The 9,343-nt window shown below is 48.4% G+C and overlaps 1 protein-coding gene and 2 long non-coding RNA genes across 3 annotated transcripts in view; 1 reads left to right on the top strand and 2 right to left on the bottom strand.

Moving 5' to 3' along the window:
• Positions 1-1,226: 1,226 nt before the first annotated feature.
• Positions 1,227-5,463, bottom strand: LOC102020319. The gene is made up of 3 exons (XR_260074.2): positions 5,208-5,463; positions 3,069-3,339; positions 1,227-1,814 (listed from the first exon to the last, which is right to left on the bottom strand). It is a non-coding gene; the product is annotated as an uncharacterized LOC102020319 (long non-coding RNA).
• Positions 5,464-5,602: 139 nt separating this feature from the next.
• Positions 5,603-9,343, top strand: part of Gprc5a (G protein-coupled receptor, class C, group 5, member A) — a 19,284-nt gene continuing 15,543 nt past the window's right edge. Inside the window, exon 1 of the mRNA XM_005378975.1 lies at positions 5,603-5,712. The gene's annotated coding sequence lies outside the window, so the exon portion shown is untranslated. The remainder of the gene's footprint in view (positions 5,713-9,343) is intronic.
• LOC106147980 lies at positions 5,723-6,978 on the bottom strand. Its single transcript, XR_001233051.1, has 3 exons — positions 6,722-6,978; positions 6,379-6,566; positions 5,723-6,014 (listed from the first exon to the last, which is right to left on the bottom strand). It is a non-coding gene; the product is annotated as an uncharacterized LOC106147980 (long non-coding RNA).

Genomic DNA, 9,343 nt, shown 5'->3' on the forward strand with positions numbered 1-9,343 from the left:
AAGAATAGAATAGAATAGAATAGAATAGAATAGAATAGAATAGAATAGAATAGAACAGAACAGAATAGAACAGAATAGAATAGAAAGAATAGAATAGAAGGGGCTGGAGATGTAGCTCAGTGGTAGAGCACTTGCCTAGCATATGCAAGACTGAGTTTAATCCCCAGGAATAGGAAGAGAGACAGAGACAGAGACAGAGACAGAGACAGAAAAAGAGAGAGAAAGAGAGACAGAGAGAGAGAGACAGAGAGAGAGAGAGAGAGAGAGAGAGACAGAGACAGAGACAGAGACAGAGACAGAGACAGGAGAGAAAGGACATAGGCCTGAGGTTCTGTGGCCTGGGATCCGAGGTGTCTTTGGTGAATGAATCAGGTTGGCTCCAGTGTGGTGGTACTGGGAGAAGGTGGGGAGGCAGGAATAAAGATTCTACTAGGGAGTAAGCGCAGCAGGCTCAGGATGGAGTCTGCTGAGTCACGACCCCTCCCCCACCTGGATCTCACAGAACTGTCTGCCGGGTGTCCTTTGGCTGTCAGGGGACTCCCCAGAACATGGTCAGGCACATGGACCCAGCATGGGCACTGCAAGGACACTTCATAGACTGGACCTTGAGGAATATGTAGTCTCCAGTAGGGTAGAGGTTATATTCTTACACAATGGCCCGAGCCCCTGCCTTCCAAACTCTCTAAAAACTCCTAGACCAAGAACCTTCTTGGATATCCTACTCATGACCCCCTCCCGGCTAGCGGGAGCTCTACTCCCTTGCCTTTATATCTTTTACGTTTTTGCCTTTATGTGTTTTACATACATATGCTTGTACCCTTACCTCCTCCATCCACAGTTTCATTCTTTGTCACCATGGGACATGACTCCTGACATTCCAGTCTCAGTGGGACACTGCCAAACCGTCTGAGTTCCTGTGATCAAGGGGGCATCACGGTGGTGATGGGTAGTGGTGGTGGAGATCAGTAAGGGAGGTGACATCAGACTGGGTGCTGGGTTACCCAGACAAAGGCAGAGCCAGGCCCATCCCTATGGAACATAAGACCCCTTGTTGGACTTGTGGCAGAAGGAGGGGCTTCTCTGCACTCTGGCCAGCCTCTCTTTTTGGGAGAACAAGGTACTTTTATCATGGGGCCCTGTTTCCTCATTTCCAGCCAGATGACCTTTCCTTCTGGTTGGTCAACAATGCTACCTGTCACCAGGTAATACACAAGGAGGATAACAAGAATCAGGTAAAATCTGGGTTTCTGGCCTTTCTTTTTATTATTTTTTCCATTCATTTCCAAGGGCCCTGAATTCACCAGCATTTTGTTTCTATAATCAAATACCTGACATAGGCTAACTTTATTATGGGGAGCAACTGAAACTGAAGATTGATCACACGTGCAGGGCTAGAGCAAGGCCAGCCCCGAGAACACGGAGTGCCCAAGGAGAGCCTTGTGAACAAGTTGGTCCAGCCCTGAGAACACAAAGTGCCCCGGGAGAACCAGGTGAACAAATTGTTAGGCAGAGGGGTTTCCACCTGACATCAACCTGCCACATGTATAAATAAACTGGAACCAGCTTCTTTTCTCCAAGAGAGAGGGCTGCACCTGACCTCAGCTTTCTGCATTTCCGCTCTTGCCTTCATTTCTTCATGGTCCTCCTCCTGGGAGTTTTCAAGAGCTGTGCTGGACGTGGCACTTTACAAAGAAAAGAGGTTATTTAGCTCACAGTTCTGGAGGCGAGGCATCCATACAGCACAGGCAGGCTCTTACGAGGGCCTCACGCTCTCAGCTGCTTCACTTCATGGGGGATGGCAGTGGTGATCACATCTTGAATGAGGAAGCAGGAGAGAGAAGGAAGGGCCAGGGTTGCTTCTTTGATAACAACCCTTTTCTAGAAACTGCTGAGGGGTGCAGGAAAACCATCTTAATCTTCCCAAGGCAGGAGCCTCAGTAAATTCCCAGTGGACCCCATCCCTTCAAGGTCCCACCATTTCCCAACACCTTGTGGGGGCCTGGCTTCTAACACATGGAGCTTCAGGAGCCACATTCAAACCATAGCAGACCCTCCACGCCATTTTAACAGGACAAGAGGCTGGGGAAATGAAGGAGGCCATGCCCTCTCCCCTCAAGGGCATCTTGTTTGTTTGTTTGTTTGTTTGTTTGTTTTTGGTCTTTCTGAGATGGTCTCGCTATGCAGTTGAGGCTGGCCCTGAGCTCACTTTGTAGCCCAGGCTGGTCTCCAACTCACAATGATCCTCCTGCCTCAGCCTCCCGAGTGCTGGGGTTACAGGGGTGCACCACCATGCCCAAGGGCATCTTGATATCACTCCACTATTCCTTCTCCCAGCTCCACCTTGCCTCCCAATCAGCCACCCTCATGAACTCATGTGCAGGGCTTGGGCTAAGAGCAGCAAGCAAGAGGCCCTGGGCTCAGTTTGTTGTTGTTGTTTTTGTTGTTTTTTTTTGACACAGGGTCTCACTGTATAGCCCAGGCTGGCCTTGAACTCATGGTGATCCTCCTGCCTCAGCCTTTCTCCCTAGTGCTGGGATTACAGGTGTGTGCCACTACACCCAGCAATAGGACTCATTTTTTTGTTTGTTTGTTTGTTTGTTTTTGTCTTTTTGAGACAGGGTCTCACTATGCAGTTCAGGCCAGCCTTGAGCTCACTTTGTAGTCCAGGCTGGTCTCAAACTCGCAATGATCCTCCTGTCTCAGCCTCCCGAGTGCTGGGATTACAGGCGTGCGCCACCACGCCCGGTCTTAGGGCCCAGTTTTAAGGAGGCACCCATTCCACTCCCAGGGCTGTGTGGCACCCACTTGAGCTCTGTGTGCTGGGCTGGGGTATTCATAAAGGGATAGGAAGAGAGAAGGAGGCTCGAAGAAGCGCAGGGGAGAGCATACTAAGAGAGCAAGGTAGATATCCAAAGTGAAGGGCAAAGTGAAGCATAATGACCAAAGGTGGTGGTTTCGGAGTGATCATCCCACACCGGCCCTCTGTCTCACACCCCTGCCCTCCCGGACCAGACAGCCAGATACCACCCAGACAGTGATGATCAACTGGGAAAATAAAACATGCTCACCATGCTCTCACCGGTTTTCCCGAATTTCTTGTCCTGAGGAGAAGCGCGGGAGATGAAGAGATCCCTGAAGTCATGTTCTCTCTGTTTCCTCCTTGATTTGACATCTTTTGTGTGATGTATGAACCTCGCCCCACACGTGGTGACTCACATCCTAAAAGGCCAGAGCTAGGCGCCCTCCAGGACAACGATCACTGCACTGTCCAGTGTGGCAGGCGCTAGGCACACAGGGCTTCTGCGCACTTGACATTCAGCTGGTCCAAACTGACCTGGGCTGTAGGTATGAAATAATCACTGGGTTTTTGAGGGCATGGTTTCATGAAATAATGCAAAACAATTCCATACTATATAAAAATATTGATTACACATTGAAATGATCGTGTTACGGCTTGTGTCTAGATGTCCCCCTAAAGCCTCACGCAGTCCTAGGTGGGACTTTTTCAGAGGTGGCTGGATCTAGAGTTTGTGACCCTGGAATTGATTCATGGTGCAATGCTACACTCAAGGGTGCTAAGGTTAAAAGTGTAAGTGCTATCTGCCCTAAATAGCCTGGGTAGGATATAAGGGATAGAAAGAGCTATGTTCGCCCCTTGCTTGCTTTGCTATCTTCTGCCCAACATGAACTGTTTCTCCTCTCTGATGCCTGTCTGCCAAGCCACCTTGCCTTAGACCCAGCCAGTGATGGACTAAAACCTCTACAAACTGTGAGCTAAATAAACGTTTCCTCCCTTAACTTGTGGGTGTTGGGTATTTTGTTTCAGCAGTGAGAAAAGTAACTAACAGGGATCTTTTGGGTTAAATGAAATACATGATTATAATAAACTAGGTGTGGTGGCACAAGCCTGTAATTCCAGCAGTCTGGGGAGCTGAGGCAGGAGAATCATAAATTTAAGCCCAGCCTGAGTAACTTAGGGAATTAATGAGACCCTGTCTCAAAATTAAAAATAAAATAATAAAAAAAAAAAGGGCTGGGGGTACAGTTCTGTAGGAACTATGTCCTGGTTTAATCCTCAGTACTGCCAAACTGCCCTCGCTCCCCCATTGAGCACAGAGCCTTTCCAAAGTCACTAAATTGCCCAGGCTAGGCTCCAACTTTCTATCTTCCTGCCTTAGCTCCCCAGAGTGTTGATATTACAGGCCTGCGCCATCACACCCAGCTTGTTCCTATTTCTTTTAATGTGGTTGCTAGAAAATGTAACATTGCGTACGTGGCTTGCATTTGTGGCTTGATTATAGCTCTTGTGTGCGGTGGTGGTCTAGTTCAACCTCCTCCTTTAACAGATGAGAACGCTGAGGTCCAGAGCACAACCCAAAGCTCTGTTGTTTTGCTGTAACCCCTCCCTACTCATATACCCTAGGGATCCCTGGAGTGGAGCAGGTGGGCTTGGAGCTCCCTGGCCTGCAGGCCTCAAGGGAAATGTTCAAGGCTCAAGGTATTGGCTATGGTTTCTTCGCAGTGAAATAAAAACCTAGCATAGGTGGAGACACGGTCTCCAGAGTCACACTGCTTTGTTTTGGTTCTGGAGATTGAACCCAGGGCCTTGCGCATGCGTGAGGCTTCACGGTTCAAAAGCGCTTTAGACTCGGGGAGAGATTTGTGTAGCCCTAGACCTTTCTTCCTTAATTATGGTGCAGAGAAGCAGGGTAGTGGACTAGGTACGCTGATCACCCCCTTAAAGTCACCGGTTCCCCTCCTTCCCACAAGGCAGTAGGGTAAAACCTACCCGGGGCCTGACACCTTGGAACAGCTATTCCAGGATTGTTTGACAAATAAACAAAAGCAAGTTTTAGAGAATTGGTTTGATAACCAAAGAGGAGTGGGCCGCGCACACAGGAAGGGGGAACCAGACACCAGAGCTACATTCCTTTATTTCATAATTTTATCTGGCGCCCCGTTCCCATCGGCGTGCATTGTCAAGCCTTAGAAGAAATAGGAGCGCAGAGGGAGAGACTGGTTGGTTATCTGACCGCATTTGGGACAAGTGGCCTTGCTGAGATAACTCTGGAGCAGGCCGGCAACTCTCCCTCCGCTTTTACCTGGCTTTGGCTGGGGAGCAGGTGGTCACCTCCGTTATTTCCCCACCCGGCACCGGGACCAATGGACAGAAAGGCCAAGGAAGGGGAAAGCGGAGAGGGCCCGACCTGGCCTGTCCCGTGGAGATCGGCAAAGCAGCTGCTAGGATCCAGCTGGCTCTGTCTTGCTGTCGGGACTGACGGGAGTGCCCGTGGGCAGCGAGGGCGTGGCTTCGCCGGCAGGTGACAGCCTGCAGGCCCGAAAGGAGCGGGTCGGCTTGGCCCCTGCCCACCCGGAGCTCTGGACCGGCTCTGGAGTGACTGTGCTTCTGACGTCAGGGGTTTTGGTTCATTCCCTGGCACGGCGACTTTATTTTCATAACATCACGAAGTGCCTGGAACTGGAATAGGCGTGTCCTCTGCCCGACCCTCCCCCGCCCCTTGGCCCTGCGCTCACCGGCTCACTCCCTCGCTCCCTCCCCCGGCCCCCGGCCGCCTTTATAACTGCACTGCGCGGCGCGGGCCGGATCCGAGGTGGCTGGATCTGGAGTGTGTGACGCCTCCCCAGGACTCCCCTCTACGCGCGGGAGGCAGCGCCAAGTTCACCGCGAAAGCCAAAAGCCTGGGCACAAGGGTAAGTGGGACGAGAGGACTCCAGCTCGCCGGGCCTCCAGACTGGATCCTTGCGGGACAGTGGCTCTCGGGACGGTCGGGTAGGAAAGGCAGAAATCCGGGTCACAGAGCAGGCTACGGGAACGACATAAGCACACAAGCCCAGTTCCTCTAGCTTAACTCAAGTCAGAATTTGTTTTCTGGGCTTCCCAGGCTAAAATCCAGGTAAAGAGATCACCAAGGTTAGAGTTTCTGCTCACATCCATCCTGCGAACTCGGAGTAGGTGCAGTCTGGCTGGGCGGGAGGAGATTAGTTCTGTGTCTCTGGGGGAAGAGGAGAAAGGGAGAAAGATCCTAGAGGAGGGGAAGAAGGGATTGGACGAGGAGAGGGGCTGGGAACAGCGGTGGGGGGGGGGGACAGGTGGAAGGAGTGAGGTGACAGCCGCTGTACCAAGAGGGAAACGTTTCCCTTTATTTTGTTCCTTGGCTACAAGCACGCCCTTCTGAATTTTGAGGAACAGACCTAGACGCCACTGCTTTGCTCTGTAAGCGGGGTGGTGAGTGCCCCCGTGTTCCCTCTGGGAAGCAAGAAGCTGTCACACCCACTTCTCCCTCCCTCTGCTCCCCCGGTCCCTTGTGTGCTCAGGAGCTGGAGCAGATAGACGCTGGACGTGCAGTAACATCCCACCTTTCACCAGCAGCGAGGAAGTACTTGGGAATGGCCTCAATGCCCAAGATGGCCCCTTCAGTGCCCTTGGGAAGGGCCAGCCAACAGCCGGAGTCTTGCTGTGGGTCAAGGAATTGGAGGGCCTTTCCTGACCTCATTCTTGGCTTCTGGCAGGCCGGGGCTCTGAGTGGATTTGCTCAGCTCCACACCTGTTGGAAGGCTTGTCTTAGTCAGCCCCTGCGGCAAGTCATTCCCTAAGGGGGATTCTTTAGCCGCTTCTGATACAAGGGCCTGCAGCGTGTGGGAGAGTGCTGGTGCTGGCAGAGGGAAGGAATGAGACGGAGGAAGGGTGGAGAGGCCATACCTGAGAGCCATATGTGAGAGCCAGAAGTGTCTCCTTCAAGGGTATGGAGAGGGCAGGGCTCCCCGGCAGAAAGCAAGGAGCAGAACAGTGCCGCCTTCTAAGCAGAGCTCTCAACCTGGAGTTCAGCAGCCTGCTTGTTTTGGGTGGATGCAGGTTCATGTCCTCAGGCAAAGGCCTAGGCCTTGGCTCCTTATAAAGGAAAGTGGGGAGACTTCAAGCTCCTCTCCTGTATTAAGATTCTAGCCCCTCTGTACCTGCACGGGTGGCTTTAGGAGTCTCGTTTATTTATGTATTTTTGTTTCTGTTTTTTGAGACAAGATTTCACTATTAGTTCAGGCTGGGTTTGAACTCACGGGGTAGCACAAGCTAGCCCCAAACTTGTAGTACTCCTCCTGCCTCAGCGCCCCCAATGCTGGGATTACAAGCTTGTGCCACCACACCTGGGGTAGGAGTCTTGTTTAGAAACTGCTTTTTAAATATTCTATTTCTTAGTGGTAACTGAAGATTTACAGAGAGTGGAGAAGAATTTTGACTGGGTGATTTTTTTTTTTTTTTTTCTTTTCATTCTGGGTCCATAGCTATTTAAAAATTTACAGATTGAGCTGAGGAAATGCTGTGGTGTTATGGTAAAGGATAAATTGAGTATTTTTGCGCAAGGCCAGTCTGAATTGCATAGTGAGACCTTGTCTCAAAAAGAGCGGCAGTTAAGGGTAGTTTCAGAGTAGTTGTGTTTGTTTCTACTTTTATTCCTGTTTATACAGCACTGGGGTCAGAATATGTGGTCTTTACATTTCTTATTTTAGAATTTCAGATTTTCCTTTGTGTTCTAAGGTATGCTCAATGTTTGATGCACATCCCATGACCACGTACAAAGAAACAATTGTATAAGGCAGGGGTAGCAAACTATGGTCTATGGACCACATGTGACCCATGTTCTCTTTTTGTGAATCAGGTTTTGTGGGAGCACATAAGGGCTCATTTGCCTGCTTGTATGCTAGAAAGGGGTAGGGTAAAAAGTCTGCTTATTGGGTCCTTGAAGAGCACATGTTTGCTGACCACTGACACAGAGAATCTGAATTATATGTTTTTTGTTTTGTGTTTTGAGACAGGGTCTCAAGGCTGGCCTTGAACTCACTGTGTAGCCCATGCTGGCCTCAAACTCATGGTGATTCTCTTGCCTCAACCTCCCGAGTCCTAGGTTATAGGCATGCACCACTGTACCTGGCTGAATTGTATGATTAATAATAGAGAGCTAAAAAGATATGAAGATAAAGAATATCTCCCTTAGAATATCCATAAAACATTTATAAAAATTTACTGTAATATTCATTTTGTGTATTTCATCTGCCAAGGACTGATAATGAAGTATTTAAAGTCTCCTCTAACTATAGTATTTCTTTTGGTTTCTCCTTCTATACTGACAGTTTTTGTTTTAAATATTTTGGTGCTATATTATTTGGTGCATGAAAGTTAACAACAGTTTTATCTTCAGTATGGACTATTCCTACTCATGAAACAAGCTTTTGTGTCCAAATAATACCATTTTTTGGTCTCGTCTACAACTTTGGTTTTTTTTTTTTTTTTTGTCTTTTTTTGAGACAGGGTCTGGCTATGCAGTTCAGGCTGGCCTTGAGCTCACTTTGTAGCCTAGGCTGGCCTTGAACTCACAATGATCCGCCTGCCTCAGCCTCCCGAGTGCTGGGATTACAGGTGTGGGCCACCACGCCCGGCTTTGTCTACAACTTTGAGTGCTACTGAGATCTCAAATCTTAATCCTTTTATCTTCAGCAAGCTATTTAACTTTGTGCCTGACTCATATTAACTTTGTGCCTGTCTGTCAGACAAACAGTAATAAATATGAGTATTTTTTCTCTTGCATTTATTTTTGTCCTTTATGTTCCAGTTGTTCTCAATTCCTTTGTTTTGCGTGAGGTTCTTATGGATATGATAGTTTAACTTAGTGTTTTCAAAATAAAAGTTACCATTTACATTTATTGCAATTGTAGTTGCTTGCTGTTATCATCTAATTTTAGGCTACATGATCTGCTCTTCCCCATTAGTCAGTGTATATTGTATTTTTAAATCTTCCAGGTAACTAAGTAGATAGTAATGCCATTCTTAGTGCTTAGAAAAATAAGCTTTTAAGGAGAGGTGATAAGCTTAAATTTGGACTTGTTGAATCTAATATAAATGTAGTATCATTAATTTTTTTAATTGCATGATCCTTGAAGAGACTTGGTACATGTACAGAATACTTCACAGCCTCCCCTCCTTTAATTTCATTACTCTCCTCCTCTCCTCTCCCTTCTCTTCTAGGTTCCCTTATATTATGAAATCAGTATTTAAATGAGGGATCTTGGGGAGCTTTCCGATATCAGTAGATGACTTCATTCTCCTATTTGGTGGAAACTTCATGTCTCAGAATTTTAACCATAAGAAGCCGGGCGTGGTGGCGCACGCCTGTAATCCCAGCACTCAGGAGGCTGAGGCAGGAGGATTGTTGTGAGTTCGAGGCCAGCCTGGGTTACAAAGTGAGCTCAAGGTCAGCCTGAACTGCATGGGGAGACCCTGTCTCAAAAAGACCAAAAAAAAAAGTTAATTGTTCCAGGGGATAGAAAAATA

The sequence above is a fragment of the Chinchilla lanigera genome, unplaced genomic scaffold (genome assembly GCF_000276665.1).
Source record: "Chinchilla lanigera isolate Chin_1 unplaced genomic scaffold, ChiLan1.0 scaffold00012, whole genome shotgun sequence".
Classification (NCBI taxonomy): domain Eukaryota; kingdom Metazoa; phylum Chordata; class Mammalia; order Rodentia; family Chinchillidae; genus Chinchilla; species Chinchilla lanigera.